Consider the following 20664-nt stretch of genomic DNA (forward strand, 5'->3'; position numbering starts at 1 on the left):
GTTTAAAAGACGAATTTATTGTTGTACATACGTAAAATTCTTCTGTTTTCGGTAGTTTATAAAATGCGAATGTATTATTAAGCGAATTTGGTTAATTATATGCAAGAGAGTTTTGTTGTATTGTTCTTATTTGCTGGGTATTTTTTTGAAATAGGATGGTTTAATGAATATAATTTAATTGACGTTCTCATTAAATGTTTGAATATAACGAGGGAAATTTGCAGAAATGTGAGCGAATTAATGCGGAAGAAATTGCGGATTTTACACGAAATTTTCGCCAGAATTTAATTAGAGAAATTTAGAAGGAATTTTTCACGAAGTTCGTAAGAAATATTGAATTTCGCTTAAAGTTTTTGCAAAAATAATCGAAGAAATATTGAATTTCTACAAAATTTCCGAAAAGAATTGAAAGCATTAAAAAAAATTACAAGTTTTGCATAAAATTCATCAAAAATAAATAAAAATATGCGAAAAAACAATGAATTCTGTAAGAAATTTACAAGAAATTAATGAAAATTACAGAAGAAAGTGCTAATTTCAAAAGAAATTGAATAATTTTACACGAAATTTATAACAAAAAAATTAGGCTAAACTGAAAAACAAAAAAAAATGTTAGTTTTTTTTTTGTTTTTTATTGTTTTATAGTGTATAATAAAATAAATGACGAAAAAGAATGTTATTGTTTATGTGCAACCTACTTTCTGCCACAAAAAAGTCGATTTACCGAAAAATTACCGAAATCTACCGAAAATTGCCTAATGAATCTACCGATGGCAAGCAAATCGGCGTGGCAACATTAATGAGAATTATCAACACAATTTAATTGAATAATGATAGAATTGTACTGTTAAATTCTTTTATTTTTATGATAATTTGAATGTAGATGTTAATAAACTAAGGGTGTTTACCAGTAAATCCGGTGTGGTAAAAGAATTACTAAAGTTTTTTGGTAAATGAGATTTTATAAACTTACTATTAGTTAAAATTAAATTTGTAATTTCAAATGAAATAAATTTAATTGTTTATTCGGTTGAATAAACAAATATCTACAAATACGAAATTAATGGAAGTTTTTAATGTTGATTAATGAAGTTATTTGAATAAATACGTTAGATTCCTGTTTTTTTTAATTATTAAAAAACAGGAATTTGTTTTTTTATAAAACGCTTAGTTTTTTAAATGCTTACTTTTCAGCTGAAGCTTTTTACAGAATTCTTTTAAAGAACCTTACATAAAAATATTATTTATGATATGTATTAATAACTTTTCACCATTTTAATATGTACTTTTATATGCGTTATTTTAGTGTAAAGCGTACTTTTTTTTTTTTACTTTTCCAGCTGTTATCTGTAACAGAGGGAAAGTATGGCGATCGCTCAGAAAATGGCCCCCAAAATTTCTATATTGTTGAACTTGGGGTACTTGAAAAATTAACAAATGCAAAAACACTTTTGGCATTGTTTCTGATATGTATGGATGTTTGTGTGAGGGGCATGATTTTGTTCAACTTTGAAACTTAATAACTCGGTGCTTTTTGTCGAAAATTTCCGAAATTTTGCAGGAGGTTTGTGTATTAGGTAGATTAATGCTATTAAATTTTGGTAGTTGAAGGTTGAAGGAGTGGGAGATAAAGGGGTCGTGTCATATTTTGAGTAGGGTCGGACTTAATGACTATTTTACTCATTATTAGCGTTTACAATTTTTTTTTTATAAAACTCATCCCTTTCCCAGAATTAGGCTTTTTGTCATTTTATAACAATTAAAAATATAAGTTTTTAATAATAAAATATCATAATAAATGGCAACACAGTTTAAATAATGCCAGGAAAGTTAAGCAACTCGTTGCTGGATTTTTAATTTTTTTTTTCTTTTAAAAGGACCGTTTGTCATTTGGATCTCTTGTCTTTATAAGATATTGGTGTTTTTTTATGTTGAGTAATGAAGTTTAAATCTATATGGAACATTTTGAATTTATTATTTTTAGAAATAAGTTAAAACTGTTTTCTTAAAAATGAGTTGCAGATGCAGAGTTGTCAGTCTACAAGGAAAAAAGTACTATGAGGTTTGGAGAAAAATACTAATTTTGCAAACAAAACGCTTGCCATTCAAAAATCATTATTAATACGTATAGTAATTGAGCATAATCACTACAATATACAAAACTAATTATTGTTTGCTTCTGAAATTACTGTACGTACAATTATTTAAATATTTTTAAAATTTTTCAGTTAGCCAGTTAGCCCCCTTTAGTTTCTTGTGGCTCTTCCACTTCTCACCTTACCAGAACGGAATTTATGAGCCCGTTCTCGTTGGTGGCGATGATGTCAGTATTATATCACTCCGCTGGTTTCTATGGAGATTGTGTTAACTGACTTTTTTTTTCTGCTAGATTTGTATTATGCTCTGTAGTTTCTAAAACTTGTTTATCGATGAAACAGTTGATAAACGTAATTAGTGTCATTCTAATTTTCGAAAAACGCTGGTGACGGGGAAATGAAACATCTGACAAAATATGAAAACCGCTGTTGACAGTGCTAAATTACATTAATTTCAAAAATAAATTACATTAATTTCTTTTTCATTGACTTATTATTCATTATAAATTACATTAAAATTTATTTTCTTAAATGTAATTTTTTAAATAATAATAAACTCCAAATTAAAGTACAGCAAAAAAATTTTTTATTGGAGCCCATTAGAATAAGTTTCTCAAGTACATTTAAGTTGCTTGAAAGAACTTAAGAAAGTGTTGTTTTATTGAATTGAACTCATTAAAATAATTTTTGTTTTTTTTTTCAAATTGTTTAATTTAACAAGTAAGCAGATTATATACACAAATCAATATTTAATTTGTATCGAAATACTTCAAAATATATTTCAAAATCGACTTAACGAGCAGTAATGCTAATTGAAACACCAAAAAAAATCAGAAATTTAGATTAATTTTTTTCATAATACTATTATTTGCATTCTGTTAAAAATCGTAAGATTGTGAAGTATGTGTAATATGTAAGTGATAATTAAATTGTGAAATTATTTTGCTTTTAAATTTTGATATGCATATAATTCATTTAAAACGCCCATTAACAAGAAAAAGTTAGGAAGTGAAAAATGTGCATAAGATGCCAAGTTACTGTTCTGTTTCGATTAAATATTCTTAATATTTCAATGATTATAATGATATCTCTGTTGGACAGAGAGAGTAGTGTCTAACTGTTGGTCGAGAAAATAGCAGTGTTAATTTTACAATTTTATTTTGTATAATTGCATTGTGTGATTTAAATATTTACAAACGTCTCTTATCAGTAGTTCAAAGCTACCATCTGGCACAGACAGACAGTTTGGAATCTGGAAAAGTTTAATAAACATGAGATTCAACGTTTTGTGTAGCTTCTTGGCACTGGATCATAAACGATTTTTTTTTCAAAAGTATGCTTGGCGCTTTTATACGAAAGTTTTTGTTGCTATCACTAACGATTTTTTATGAATGGTGTAATATAAATAAATTGCGTAGAATAAATCAAACTGTGATTAAATCACGTAAAAAGTTCAATGTCACAAATATATAACATCTTTAATAATAGCTAAATAGACTTAAATTTTAAACAAGCATTTTCCGTAATACAAAAATAAATAGAGTAGTTTAATTTTTGAAAATATTAAGGCATTCAGTGAAGAAATTCAGAAACGAAATGAGGCAATAAGAACTTTCTCTGCAAAATTGAGTTTATTTACACTTTTCTGTAAGTAAAATTCTACTTTTAATTATCATATTTTGTCATTTGAAATCGGATTTGGTTGCAATTGCTACTTTTTTCCTGCTTAAAACAATAGCGCTTCCCTAATAACATTTTAATCAGACATGATTCTAGAACAATTCTGAATAACTCCTATTATGCTGCTACTTGCTACTTTTTTCTGTTTGTTACTTTTGACCCTTTAGACAATTTCGTCGAATTTTTCTATGTAAAATTAGTAAACCTTTGTATTTTAAATGTACTCTTGCCAAGAAAAGGATTAATGACAGTTTACCGTTTGATGGCGCTAATTTCACCAATCTTCAGTGCAAATTTGCTAAGTCTACGGATATTTTCCTAGAAATAGGGAATTTTAAAGTGTAAATAAAAAGAAATTTTTAAAATTAATTAAGCTAGTAAAACTTTTAAAATGGTTCTCCCATTTCGACGACACCATAGTGCGCGCCGTAGAATTAATATACTGTAACTAAAATGTCCAAGAGATTTTATATTAGAATTCTTGTAAAAGTGCGAATCTATTAAAGGTAGATACCTTTAATAAATTCGCACTTTTGTTTTTTTATTTCATTAAAATTTTAGAAGTTTAGGAGCTGACACTCATCGAACAAATTGGACTTACCAAAACAGTTCAGAAATTTTTGTTACAAATTTACGTCAGCAAAGAACACTTGTCAGATTCCCCGAAGGAAGTCTATTACTTGAAAAATATAAGAATTAATTTGAAAAATTTTTCTGTACAAAACTGCACTAGAGCGCAATGCGGTACTGTGTGCAAATGATGTAAGGCTAGATACAGATCCAAACATTGTTGCTGCATTTAAATAGGCACCTCTATCACCAGTTGATATTAATGTAGCATTTTCACTGTATTACGAGTAACTGGAATACTGAAAAACGTAATAGATTTACTGAAAAGATGGGCGGTCCACTGTAGTAGTAACGTCAACGTAAATTAATTAAATTAAGCTCCATGTGCTGAAAATTTGCAATTTACCCAACACATGCTATACGCACAACAAATGCACAATTGAAATCTGTGGAGCAACAACACACTAGCCATATAAACGTAATGGAAATGGAGCATGGCCTGTGGGAATGGAAATTGCACTTGGCCCAGTAATTTTTTTTTTTTTTTGATAGAATGCTAATAGATAATTTTTTTCCTATAAAATGTGAAAAATGTGCAAAGTTTGTTTTCTAATGTTTTTCTTGCGCAATGAACTTGGTTAAGTACAATATCATTGAAATATACTTGAGAATAAATATTTGAGAAACAGTCTTTATTTTCTGTTAGTGAACAAAAAATGGTAAGTATAATTTTAGTGATTATTCTATTATTCTTAGATTTATATGGTCCATTTAGGCAACCTAGAATTTATGCATTTATGTGGTAGAAGTTCTACTGAATTTCGAACCCGATAAGTATAAAAAATGGCATAACGTGATCAGAAAAAACAGTCAGGCCACGTGTTGTAATTCCGCAACACGCCTAAAAAATCGAGGGATAAATGTTTTTTAACAACAAATACAAAATTATATTAAATGGCTATAACTTTTGTGCTATTTTGTTCATAAAAGAAAGATCATGGCTCAGTATAATATTCTATGCTTCTCCATTGTAGCGCTTGGAACCGGAAGTGGTCCGGATTTCTGGAATTTCCGATTTTCTGGACACAGGCTGAATATATATACTTAAAATATAGGATAAACAATGGAAAGTAAAGGAGGAAACCTTTTTTAACACATCATATCCCTGAAACTGGCATCGTGCAGCACGAAAACCAAAACAAAGCGGCCTCGCGGCCAACTACATCTCTGCTGCACAACAACCCACCAAATTAAAAATTAGCCAGTTTAACCGGATTTCTGGAAGCGGGATATTTGGCCCGGTACTGTAGTAACGTGTGAAGGAATTATAGAAGTTCGTTTGTTGGTTCTCTTGCAGTTCTTTGTAATGTGTGATCACAAAAAAGATTTGTTTCTGAATTTACTAGATTTTGCTATTTTCGAAATTTTTACTGCTACTTTTTCACCTTTCTCTAGCTACAAACTCCGACCTCGGCTTATCACGATATGTAAAATATACGTGTTTTTATTACCGAGTTATAGATTTCGTCGTGTAGTGTACTAGAATAGTAACAATGTTTTAACATAATTATCTCACAAATTATAAAAGCAAATTGCGGAGAAAATTTTTAATGAGTTATGATAGTAAAATATAATTTTGCTTATTTTTGTGCATGGTTGACCTCGTAAGAGCGCATGTTTATTAAGGATATAAATATTTGAAAATGTAAATGATGATTATACAATATTTAAGTAGCGTTGTTATAAATAATGTAATCACTTTATACAGTACATTGTTTATGAAATAAATTTTAGTATCAGCGTATATGCATCGATTTCTTAATAAGTAAGGCACTAAAAATAAATTTTAATGTGTAGAATAATTTATAACTTTTGTTATAAAATGGGTTTTTATAAAATTATATGGAGGCTTTTCCAAATACAAAGCGTTTAATTTCGGTCGTAATTTTTCCACAGAACATTGATTTGCTAGATAAGATATCTTTCTATAAATATCTTTATATTAATTTAAAATTAAAATACTTTCATAATTAGTCAATACTCCTTATTTATTGTTTATTGTACACGTATTGTTAAGTAATTTAATCATATCCAATTATCTTATAAAATGAATATTAATAACTCATCTAAACTATATCTAAATATATTAATAAAATTTAAAATTTCTGCTCGATATACCTATTTGTCAATATATTTTTTGCCTTTGTTGCTAATAACGAGCGAATTTTTTATGCCATTTTTGTTTATTCATTTAAAGATTGGATTCTTTGTATTGTGAGAAAGTCAAGTTTAATCTAGACTATTGGAAAAGACATAGAAAGAAATGCCAATTCTGATTACTGTTTTACTTTGTATCAAATTATTCAAATATGTAGGAAAGTTCAGATGATGACAGTGCATTAAATATACTAGTACTACGTCGTTTCAAAAAGATTTTCTCTTACAAACTACTGGTCATTTTCTGCTGTTTAATGATTTAATGCGTGACATCAATGTTATGTTCCCACGGTGGCAAACTGGGATCCTATACTTATTTCTTTTTATAACCTTGGAACTTGTTACTAGTTTTACACAGGTAATATTTTATAACTTTTCTGACTATTATGTAGTTTTTTTTTCGCATGTTAAGTGTGTTAAACCATGTCTTATTTAAAATTCAGCTCGTTCGCAAGTAGGTTTAAAAAATATATTTTAAATATTGTTTAATCAGATGCATCCATTTTTAAACATTAAAATTAAAACGACGAATTATAACATTTAATTTAAATCAGTAGCAGGATAAGACAACAATTACCTTATTAAAAAAAAAGAATCAGTTCAAAGAAGCAATCGGGTATCTTGTCTAAAAAAAGCTGGCTTCACTGCCAAATGCCTCGAATGATTGTGTTGGCAATTGAGACAATGGAAACTTTGAGAAAAAGTCTCCTTCATAGAAAACACGAATTTGACTTTTTTAATCTGTGGACTAAAATTTTAGAAGTTTTTACAAAAAGAACGGGTTATACTTAATTTATGGACTTTAGTAGAAGAAAAACGGATAAGGATCTGAGAATTGATTTCTTATCGTCAATATTAGAATGATCATCTTGTAGTCGTTGTAAATCTCGAAATAGTGATTTACAGTATATTATTCTATTTTACTACAAGATTTAAATAATTTATATGAATTATTTAAATGCCACTAGTCTTTATCTTATTGACCTTTTTTTGTGGCGGATTTAAAATACTTATCCGATTTCATTTATTTCTTTATCAGTAATGAGATGGAAGTAGTCACCGTGTTAAAGTCGAAACTAAAGCATTAAACTTATGTAAGAGCGTTTTATTCGTATCAAATAATAGTTTAAAAATTCATTTATTTTAAAAATTGCCAGAATGTAGCAGAATAATGTGAAGTGCCAAATTTTTCATATTCATAATTTCTCGGGGTTTTCTCTTTTAAAGCAACTAGATCTTAACGCACCATTCTCCTCTCGATTTGATATCCTTGGCACTGTGATAAACATAACAACAACAACAGTAGGCTAAAATAACCAAACTTGTAATTAGTTTTCATTTTAACGTTTATCCTTCTTACTTTTTGGCCGAACAATGCCGCAAATATCTGCTAGTTTACTAATAAAAACAAATAATTAACAACGTTGTTAAAAGTATAAATTTTTAAAATACAGTGGTGCCTCGAATAACGGACGCTGCGAACAAGTGCGAATGATGTTTTTCCGTTACCAATGAGAATCTGCTATTTTTATAATATTAGTATTATTAGAATATATTATTAGTATATCTGAAGTACAGAGCTCCCGTTGGTATTCAGCTTGCTCCCTTGTTTATTACGTACATCACCTCAGTGCAGGGTATTCAAGTGTTGTGCAAATCATGGCTTTTAAAAAAACAGAAAGGTGATTTAAATTGAAACAAATCATCAGAAGAAGTGAAAGTTGACAAAAACTTCCTTGTCGAATGGGGAGAGGTTCAGAAGTTTACTAACACTCATTATCCAAACAGAGCTGAGGCCAACAGGATCAATGATCTCTACAATGACACCCTTGCCCGTCATTTCCGACAGGTGTTGAAGAAGAGAGAGAAACAGACCACCTTGGACACGTTTTTCAAGAATCCAGCTGCCAAAAAACAAAGGATGAAACAAGAGGAATTGACCCTGCAAGCTCCGGTAGCCTCTCCTGAATCTGACTCCGATTAAAAAACGATAAAAAAATGACCCGCTGCAATGTGTAAAAAGTCTGAATCTGTATGAATGTGTGAAGAAAGTGTTCCTCCACCTCCTTCTCACAACATTGACTGCCCGGCATAATTGGTGACTGCTCCATTTTCATTTATTTTATGGTACAGTACGGTTATTTTATGCTGCGGAACGAATTATGTTTTAGCATGTATTTCTATGGGAAAATGCGTTTCATATAACGGATTTTTCACTTAACGGACGTGCACCTGGAACGGATTAAGTACGTTACACGAGGCACCACTGTATCTTTATAAATTTAAAATACTCAAAACTAATTTCATTATTCCTTAAAAGTGCAACATTGTCAATTAATTTCATGTTCAAATCCAGATAGAGTTTACTGTTCCGTTAAAAGCTGTATTCATGAAACTACAAAATGGAGTGTTAGTAGTTCCGTGACTGGAACTGTTTCTACTAGTTTCGAGTCCGAAGCGGTTCTGACCGGAACTACATACCTATAATTCTGAAACGTTAGAAATTAGAATCATTGGAAGTGGAAGGTACCACTGCATATTTGTCCTTTATTGTGTACGAATTCGAATTTGGAAAAGAATTGATGACATTTGATTTCGTTATTGTCTGTTAATGATAAAAAAAAAAAAACTGTAATACGTAATGGAAACGACTTGCGACTAGACGACTTGCACACGACTTGCTTTGTCCATATTCTACAAAATTGTACTTGTTTTTCGATGTTACCACCAAGTTATATCGAGAATTTTGCGATTATTTTTCCTGTCATATCCGATATCAACCATACACATATTTTGTATAGCAGTAATGATTGAATTTTTTCTCTTATTACGACACAAAACGTATTTGTATATACGATTCTATAAATTACAGTAAAATACGAAACTCTTACGAAGATTGTATCCTCACATTAATACTGACATCTTTCGAAAATACAGCAACAACCGATCAATAGTTTTCAAATGAATGTCGTTTTATATATACTGTACATGAAACACAATACTGTATAGTAAGAAATTTTCCTTCAGTGACTACGTTTCGCGTTCATAATTATTTCGCTGTCGAAAGTCGTGATATCGGGGACGTGAAAAGCTGTAATATTTGTGTCAAGAATTTTCATTATATACAGTTTTTGTATTGGTGCCGATGTCATTTTTAATAAAACGATATTTCGGTTTGCAAACGCGCACTTGGCGGTGCGATCATTACAGATCACAATATATACACTTTTTAAAGCAACAGTGAAAAGCATTGTGATGATAATTCCTTAAAGCTGTTTACAAATGATTCCAAAGTTTATTATAATATAATATAATAAATCTGTAATCCACCGCCGAGCGTGAGTTTGCAAACCGAAATATTGTTTTATTAAAAACGACATTGGCACCGATACAAATGCTCAATGCTGTATATAATAAATTCTTCACATCACTATTACTGCTTCTGACGTCGGAACGATTACTTGACATCCCTGATATCGCAACTTTCCATAGCAAAATAATTACGAATGTAAACGTAATCATTGAATGAAGGATTCATACTCTATTGTGCTTCGTATACATCTAAGATATAAAGGTATTAATTTGAAAACTACTGATCAACGCAAGCTTGACGGCATTTTCTGTACCTGTAAGGTTTACAAGTATGTTTTTGGAGATTAGAATATAGTTATTAATTCGTAATGAATTTTATCAATGACGTAATTATTTCTTGAAATTTTATCTTATTTATTATTTCTATTTTAATCCCCCTATAAAAAGCATTTCATCTGTTATTTTTGTACAGTTTATCTTTAGGATATCATTATAAATCTATCAGCTATTTATGATCTGTTGCGATAAACTTTACTAGTAGTCGATGCTATGGCCGGATGGCCGAGCGGTCAAGGTGGCAGACCGCTCTGGGGGACCCGGGTTCGAATCTGGACGGGTCGAAAAATCCCCAAGAATTTTTTGGGGGTGGCCCGTTCGGATTTGTCGGGCCCAGTCCCTCACCACCCGGCCAGACCCATAATGGGGTGGCTGGGTGGGAACCCATAATGGGCTTGCTAAAAGAGACTCTCTTAGTGTCCACAGGGCGGAAAGAGTTATAAAAAAAATAGTGATGCTGTCGAGATGTTTCTTTTAATTCTTTGTTCTGTGGGCACTAAGAAGATATTTCCATTACGGGCTCGTCCAGGACCAAAGTGGGGGGTAACCGGGTAGCGAGGAACGGGCCCAGCGTATATCTGGACGGACCACTCCCGAAAAATTACTGAGGTTTTTTAATTCCAGGTTCCCCAGTGAACTAGGCTGCCACCTTTACCTGTCGTCTGACCGATGCAGTTAAAGCGTCGAACAACCATTCTGGGAACCCAAGATCTAATCTGGGTGATGAAGAATGCTCAGGAATTTTTGAGGGTCACGTTCCGGATACGTCCGGACCCTATCTCTCATTATTTGGCCAACTTATGGGGGCATGGCCAAACCTACGATGAGTCTGAAAAAGTGCCCTCTTAATGCCTATAGGGTGGAAGAGTAACCAAAAAATAATAATAAATAATAGTTAGATTTGGGAACCTTTTTCGAAATTCGAAAATTATTAAGAAGTTAGTGATTAGAAGAATTAAACTTTAAATACAATACTCTCCCTGATGCTACCGTATTTAAACTGGATATATTAATTAAGTACAGATGCACCGTACTATCAGATTTCTGTTTAATAAAGGATACTATAATACTTTGGAGTAAAACTTATGTATATTACACTTAAAGAATTTTTTTTAATTATTTTGATTGATTTAGTTAAAAACAAGTTTCAATTTTTACTGATAATTGGTATCAGTGTTAACCAATCGTACGATGTTAGATAAATTACGATATTTCAATGTACCACCTACGTTTTGAAATTTGTCTAGACTGGGCTTTGTACTAGAGAACGAAGTTCAAGTGGGAAAAATAAAATTAATGATATAGAATATTTTAAGTTTGTAGTGAATTAAAAGGTGAGTAACATTTATCGTTTTTATTTAGGCAAATAAGAGATGATAATGAAATTATTCGAATTTTTAACCATTTATCATCAGAAAATATCTTGAGGTGAAGAGGTCTTTGTAGAAGAACAGTTCAAGTTAAATACTGGCATTTAAGTTAAATAATTTTAAAACGTAAACCAGCAAATCAAATACTAAGATATCACGATACATTCAGATAATACCGTATTCAAGAAAAAGGTCTTTGATTTATAAGGACGTCTTTCAGAAAAGTATAGTAGTTTAGTGAGTTCAGTATTTAGACAATATTATGAATTTCCTATTACGTGGATTAGAAAAGATGTTTAGACTTTTCAATTGTTTTATTAATAAATAAATAAATTATTTTTGATTCGAAGTAATAAATACACTAAGCTTAATGACTCAAAGAAATCCGTGGGTAATTTGTCAGGGCTCTTACAGGAATGTTAAGCTGACTATACACGAACCGGTATACCGGTACACGTGTACGCAGCTTTAGAGTTGGAAATGCTGTTATTCAGGTTCTACTCTTCCAACCAGTTGTGTTCTTATGTCTTTTTTAAGTGTACTATGGCGCCACACATTATTTTACTCTCCATGATAAAGCAAGTGAGCTAACGTTTTAAAACGTTGGCTCACTTGCTATGATGTTATGATTATGATTAATTCTTATTAGAAATTCCAAATTTCTTCTGCGATAGGTTCAAGATCGTTTGTGCAGTAACAGTCGAGGTGTGCTACTGTTAATCAAAGTTCCGTTTAATGTTGAGATTAATTCTCATTATTATAAAGTTTATAATAATGAGAATTAATCTCAACATTAAACGGAACTTTGATTAACAGTAGCACACCTCGACTGTTACTGCACAAACGATCTTGAACCTATCGCAGAAGAAATTTGGAATTTCTAATAAGAATTAATCATAATCATAACATCATAGCAAGTGAGCCAACGTTTTAAAACGTTAGCTCACTTGCTTTATCATGGAGAGTAAAATAATGTGTGGCGCCATAGTACACTTAAAAAAGACATAAGAACACAACTGGTTGGAAGAGTAGAACCTGAATAACAGCATTTCCAACTCTAAAGCTGCGTACACGTGTACCGGTATACCGGTTCGTGTATAGTCAGCTTAACATTCCTGTAAGAGCCCTGACAAATTACCCACGGATTTCTTTGAGTCATTAAGCTTAGTGTATTTATTACTTCGAATCAAAAATAATTTATTTATTTATTAATAAAACAATTGAAAAGTCTAAACATCTTTTCTAATCCACGTAATAGGAAATTCATAATATTGTCTAAATACTGAACTCACTAAACTACTATACTTTTCTGAAAGACGTCCTTATAAATCAAAGACCTTTTTCTTGAATACGGTATTATCTGAATGTATCGTGATATCTTAGTATTTGATTTGCTGGTTTACGTTTTAAAATTATTTAACTTAAATGCCAGTATTTAACTTGAACTGTTCTTCTACAAAGACCTCTTCACCTCAAGATATTTTCTGATGATAAATGGTTAAAAATTCGAATAATTTCATTATCATCTCTTATTTGCCTAAATAAAAACGATAAATGTTACTCACCTTTTAATTCACTACAAACTTAAAATATTCTATATCATTAATTTTATTTTTCCCACTTGAACTTCGTTCTCTAGTACAAAGCCCAGTCTAGACAAATTTCAAAACGTAGGTGGTACATTGAAATATCGTAATTTATCTAACATCGTACGATTGGTTAACACTGATACCAATTATCAGTAAAAATTGAAACTTGTTTTTAACTAAATCAATCAAAATAATTAAAAAAAATTCTTTAAGTGTAATATACATAAGTTTTACTCCAAAGTATTATAGTATCCTTTATTAAACAGAAATCTGATAGTACGGTGCATCTGTACTTAATTAATATATCCAGTTTAAATACGGTAGCATCAGGGAGAGTATTGTATTTAAAGTTTAATTCTTCTAATCACTAACTTCTTAATAATTTTCGAATTTCGAAAAAGGTTCCCAAATCTAACTATTATTTATTATTATTTTTTGGTTACTCTTCCACCCTATAGGCATTAAGAGGGCACTTTTTCAGACTCATCGTAGGTTTGGCCATGCCCCCATAAGTTGGCCAAATAATGAGAGATAGGGTCCGGACGTATCCGGAACNCAGTGGTTCTCAAACTTTTTTTGCAATGGAACCCTTTTACATTATTTGTAATATAATGGAACCCTTATTTAAATTAATACTTATTATAATAAAAGAAATATTTTATTTGAAACACACTTACCGTAAATTGAAATATCAAACTTTAGTGAGATGAATGCATCTGTTGTTTTGACATAAGTATTCTCTGGAAATTTGGTTTTATATTTGATAACTGGATTCTCATATCTGGGACGGCATCCAGTCTGCTTTAATACTTAGTTTTCGTGCTAGCATATCTTGAAAATCCTGATTCACACCAATATGTTGTCGTAAAGAGCAAAAATATTTTTATGGTCTGTTTGGATGTTTCAGGATATTCTTCAAGTAGATTCCCCAAGAATACATCTAACGGCACTTCTTCAAATTTAGCGTTTAACTGAGTATCGAATGTAATTTCTATTAATTTCTCAATCCACTGACAGAAATCCTGTTGGTTCTTTTTTTTTTGTTACTGTGAATGGATTTTGTACCCAATAATAATCTTTGTACTCTAAGTTAGTAAAATACTCAGTAAGAGATGTGGATAAGCTATTGAGATGATCTTTAATTCCATCGAGTGTCTCTGCATCCAATTCCATTTCAGACTCTTGTAGAAATTTAGTAAGAAGTGGCAAACAGTCAAAATTACATTCTCTACTTCTGAAATCCAGACTGTAATTTACGAGATAAAGATAACAAATTATCNCTACTGTTAATCAAAGTTCCGTTTAATGTTGAGATTAATTCTCATTATTATAAACTTTATAATAATGAGAATTAATCTCAACATTAAACGGAACTTTGATTAACAGTAGCACACCTCGACTGTTTCTGCACAAACGATCTTGAACCTATAGCAGAAGAAATTTGGAGTTTCTTGTCCTGATTTTCATAATAAATTTTCTGTGTTCCGTTGCAATCTTGTAAATAAAAGAAATATTTTATTCAGGGTCACTGCAATTCAGACTTATTTCCTCTCAGATGGCTTTCATAAAGCTTGCTATAGTTCGTCTACGTTTCCAATGTCGACTCTTTTTGAACATGAACTTTAGTCTGTTTCCAGAATTTCCAGTCCTTTTGCCATTTGATTTTTGTCAGGATGACTATTTTCTGATCATAACGTTGATTTTTCGAATCATTTCGTTCCTTACGGATTTTGTGAATAATTTTTGGAAAAGAAAGGCCAGAAAGTTTGTGTTTACGTCTATTCCAAATTCCGTTGATGATGATAATTAACTGATTTAGAAATGCTTATCCTTTTCTTCATAAGCTTATTCACAATATCTCGAGTCGAGAAGGTCAGATTTAAAACTTCTCTTTCAAAATTAACTTTTTGGGCATGTTGAGATTTATTTCAGCCAGCGAATGTTCTAGAACAGAGGTCGGCAAACTATGGCCCGCGGGTTAGTGTTCTGTTATATTTACAATGAAAAAATTGCAAGTAAATCAAATGGGGATGACGCGGCCAGTCTTATCTCATATGACACCACTGTCTTAAGGGTTAGTGTTATCAAATTGCATTTGCTTTATGAGTAGAAGTACAGTACCTATAAAAAATATACTGTACCTATTCGAGTATGCAACCTGGCCTGTCGAACTTGATTTTTTCTACGATCTGACCTTTTCCTAAAAAAGTTTACTGACCCATGTTCTAGAATATTAATTGTTATAGTTAGTTATTGTGTTGATTTTCCAAGGATATCACGTTCGAGTTATTTCACAACAAAATTGCCCAAATAGAACAACCATCCATAGTGTAATCATGTCTGTTGAGATGATCTTTAATTTCATCGAGTGTCTCTGCATCCAATTCCATATCAGACTCTTGTAGAAATTTAGTAAGAAGTGGCAAACAGTCAAAATTACATTCTCTACTTCTGAAATCCAGACTGTAATTTACGAGATAAAGATAACAAATTATCTTGAGTTCGAAAAATGTTTGTTTCCTTTCTTTGTAGAGATAGGCATGTTTCATTCAACTTTGAAAAAAACATCTGCTAAATATGTAAGTTTTGCACGCCACACATTATTTCTTACTCTGTCAGACAAATTAAATTTGTTCAAGAAAGTAAAACTGAAAATATAATAAATATTTCAAATTAAATTAGTTCTGGACAAGTTTTATAAGTGATACATCTCGTGTTGTGGCTGATAACTCGTAATCGTTATCAGTCTAAACCAGTGATTCTCAAACTTTTTTTGCAATGGAACCCTTTTACATTATTTGTAATATAATGGAACCCTTATTTAAATTAATACTTATTATAATAAAAGAAATATTTTATTTGAAACACACTTACCGTAAATTGAAATATCAAACTTTAGTGAGATGAATGCATCTGTTGTTTTGACATAAGTATTCTCTGGAAATTTGGTTTTATATTTGATAACTGGATTCTCATATCTGGGACGGCATCCAGTCTGCTTTAATACTTAGTTTTCGTGCTAGCATATCTTGAAAATCCTGATTCACACCAATATGTTGTCGTAAAGAGCAAAAATATTTTTATGGTCTGTTTGGATGTTTCAGGATATTCTTCAAGTAGATTCCCCAAGAATACATCTAACGGCACTTCTTCAAATTTAGCGTTTAACTGAGTATCGAATGTAATTTCTATTAATTTCTCAATCCACTGACAGAAATCCTGTTGGTTTTTTTTTTTTTGTTACTGTGAATGGATTTTGTACCCAATAATAATCTTTGTACTCTAAGTTAGTAAAATACTCAGTAAGAGATGTGGATAAGCTATTGAGATGATCTTTAATTCCATCGAGTGTCTCTGCATCCAATTCCATTTCAGACTCTTGTAGAAATTTAGTAAGAAGTGGCAAACAGTCAAAATTACATTCTCTACTTCTGAAATCCAGACTGTAATTTACGAGATAAAGATAACAAATTATCTTGAGTTCGAAAAATGTTTGTTTCCTTTCTTTGTAGAGATAGGCATGTTTCATTCAACTTTGAAAAAAAAACATCTGCTAAATATGTAAGTTTTGCACGCCATACATTATTTCTTAATCTGTCAGACAAATTAAATTTATGTTCAAGAAAGTAAAACTGAAATTATTTTATCAATTCAACCATTCTCATCAGCACATTTCCTCTTGAAAGCCACCTTCTGTATATAAAAGAAGAGTCGTTTGATGGCTACCCATATCTTCGCATAAAGCTTTAAATATGCTTGATTGTAATGGCCGAGTCTTAATAAACTTGATAATTTGCACGGCTTCGTCCAAAACTACCTTTAATGAAGCAGAAATTCTTTTTGTCACTAATGCGTATCTGTGAAGAATGCAGTGATTACTGCTGCAGTTTTTTGCAGCATTTTTTATTCTAGTTACAGCACCAGACAATTTTTCCATCATAGCTTTCGCTCCATCAGTGCACACTGAAATGCATTTATCCCAACCCACTTTGAGAACCACTTGTTTAAACCAATGCAGAGCAATGACAAACGACAGTTTAAACCTCTGTCGTTTGTCATTTATAGTACAAAATTCTTCATCCGAAGTGCTTGTGACCGGAAATGTTTCGGATTGTGGAAGATTTATGTATTTGCCCCGCCGAATCTCACATAATCTTGATCCATCTTGAACAAAGTTATTGAGACTAAGCTTCGACGTCCTGGTTTGAAATTGTAGTCTTGTTGGGCTGCAATTTGCAAAAATTGTAGACCTATAAATTCTCATATCTGTGTGTTGTCTGACTTTCCTTAATCTCCGGAACAGAGTTAGATACATGAAAGTCGAGACCAGATACAGAAAGCTTGGGGGCAGGAGGCTTCAATTAAGTATAGGACTATACAAACTTTCGATGCAAACCGGAAGTCATGTTATTTTTATTCAAATCTTTCCCCTGAAAGGAGTTTAGATGACGGACATGACTACTGCAACAGGAAAAGTATGATGTACACTACAGAGGCAAGACACTATTAATTTGAGGTGGAGAGCATATATTTTAAATTGCATAAATTTTAAAAATATGATTAAATATTGCAGCCTGGCATTGTGACAATGTCAAAATAAATAATTTCTCGTCGTTTCTAATTGGTTTCGTTATTTTGGCTGCTTGTTTTAACTAAGTAAATTAGTTTGTCTGACTTTTTTTTTTTATTATGTCGCTTTATTTAAGATATTTTTATTAATTTTCGATAAAACAACAAAAATGTTCACGTTTATGCGAATGTTTTTTACCTTGCTGTTATAACAGAGGGAAAAAAAGTATGGCGATCGGTCAAAAAAATGACCTCCAAGATTTTTGCGTTTTTTGGACTTAAGACACCTTGAAACGCCGAGAAATGTAAAAATTTCGGGGGTCATTTCTGTATGTATTGATGTTGGTGTGTGGAGACACGATTTGTCCACACTCGATGAAGCTTAATAACTCCTGTGCTTTTTGTCGAAAATTTCTGAAATATTGCAGGGAGGTTTGTTCATTAGGGGGATTGATGCTATTAAATTTTGGTGATTAAAGGTCGAGAGGTGGGGAGATAATGAGGGTCGTGTGTATCTCCAGTAGAGTCGATCTTAATGACGATTTTACTCGCTATTAGCATTTACGTTTTTTTATAACACCCATCCCTACCCTCAAAAATAAGCTTTTTGCGGTTTTATAATAGTGTGAAATTCGAAGTTCATATAATTTCATAAAAGAAAGTAATCCTTTAAATTTTTAATAAATTTAAATAAAAAAATTCCTTTAACTAAAGGAGTTTGGACCTACAAAAACGAAATATAAAGTGCATGAGGGATTTATAACTCTTTCGGTTTAACTATAAACATTCTCACGATCAAACCGTGCATAGTTTACACTTACAGGCAAAATTCGTCATATTGTTGTCATTCGATCACCACCTTTAACTCCACACCTGCTAAAACAATTGATCACCTGATTTTCCCACCGAAAAAGGTATAAAAGCCCGACACCTTCCCCTCATCGGGGGAATCGCCGAACGTCGAAGTCAGACATCGCCTTCTCCATTGCAGCCCCACACTCCCATCACAGACCTACACTTTCGTCGCCGACCTATACTTGTGTCACCGCTCAGAATCCATAAAGGACGACATTACGGGAAAATATCCCACTAGTATATGCAAAGAGGTATGAACGCTTGTTATTGTAAACTCTCTCTCTCATCCGCGAAGTATATGAAGTTTTGTAAAATTTTTATTTAGTTAGCTAGTAAAATAAACCGTTGTTTTGTTTTGTGGTGTCGTTACTCGACTTTGCCAATGTCTTATCGTCGACCCCTCCGACTCTCCTCCATTCGCGTAACGCGTAACGGAATGTTACTACCATCCCTGACAAGAAAGTAGGTCACCGACCTGTGGCCGGAAGGAGCGGACTCCTCTTACTTCCCGGTGGCTCACAAATTGGTGTCACGGGAGTGGGGTTTGAATCTAAAAATTCCCTAGAAGCATCACAATTGTTAAAAATATAAAACGTTTTTAATAAAATATGGTAATAGATGGCGCCACCAAAATTTTAAATATTGCCGGGAAAGTTTAGCAACTCGTTGATGGTTTATTTTAAAATGTATTTACAGTACCTGTAGTAGACGTGTGTCTATATATTTTAAAAGCTCTCACATAGACGTGTTAATTTTAGATATAGTCATGTAGAGGTGTTAATTGATCTGTTTGGTAAGAATGCATATTTGTTTAAATTTTGAATATTTTGGTAAACAAATTAAAAATTGAGATCAAAAAGGGCAGAAAAATCATGTGGACGGAGCTCCCAACTAAAAGGGATTGGGGACTACACTGGGTTTCAATCTGCAGTTTAAAATAGTCAGCATTATACTCTGCCTGTTAAAGATCCAATTGCAAAAAAGATGCAAACAATTGAAATAATAATAATAAACAAAATTAATAAACCTTCAAATTTTACGATTTTTCAATGTTTGTTAATAAAATTACATTTACCACTAATTGTAGTCTTATTTACTTGACCAAAAACAAACAGGATATCAACATTAATACAAGAGTCCAAAGTGGTTACATTAAGTGAATTCTACTATATTCATTTGTTTTTTATTCTGGCTTTATTTTAACTTTGGTTTATCATTCTTTTTAATTTAGTCTAATTAAAATACAGTAAATATATTTCTTTAAAATAGTTACTCTAACTCTTAAGTTTTGGCACATGCACACTTTTATAGTGAAGTGTGCCTATTTTGGTACATATACTGAAAAAGGTCCTTCACCCTTGGCCAGATGGTTCAAAATGTCATTGTATCACTAAGACATCTGGATTTCAATTTGAGTGCTTAGTATCAATTTATTTGTGTAGAACTAAGAATGTATTTGAGTATGTCTTGTTTGGTCTCACTGAATAAGTTTGTACTGTGACAACATTAACATATGAGTGGTGCCATATGAATAAATCAATTAAGTATTCTAGATGTTGATAAGTTTTTGAGTTATTTCTGATTGAGGCATCATTCCCTATTTATTCATTCCTGTTTTGACCAATTTCAATGCATACATGTTGAAATTGTGGGTAGATTCTAACCCTTAATAGGAAAAATTCAGATTAGCCATTGTTTTTACTTCTATGTCCTTAATGTTTTATTTTTTCTTTTTATGTTTTCCACTTGGACTTTGTTTATAAATAGGACTTTATATACTGGTGTAGTTCCTGATTAGCAAAAGAGAAGTCATTTCCTTTCTTTGCTAATCAGAAACTACACCAGTATAATGTATTCTTATATAGACAGTATAAAATTAAATTAGTCATATTAAATGTGCCTTACAAAATTTTGATTGAAGTTTGAATAGTGTACACATGTTTTGTAACATGTCAATATGGTAATTTCATAAATTTTGTGTTTATTATAACATATTTATATATCAATACCTACCTGAAGTGGGGGTTATGGTTGGGTTGGCTAAACCATTTGGGACAGCAGTCATTTGGG

The sequence above is a fragment of the Centruroides sculpturatus genome, unplaced genomic scaffold (assembly GCF_000671375.1).
Source record: "Centruroides sculpturatus isolate CEXI.00-Female unplaced genomic scaffold, Cexi_2.0 scaffold12, whole genome shotgun sequence".
Taxonomy (NCBI): Eukaryota; Metazoa; Arthropoda; class Arachnida; order Scorpiones; family Buthidae; genus Centruroides; species Centruroides sculpturatus.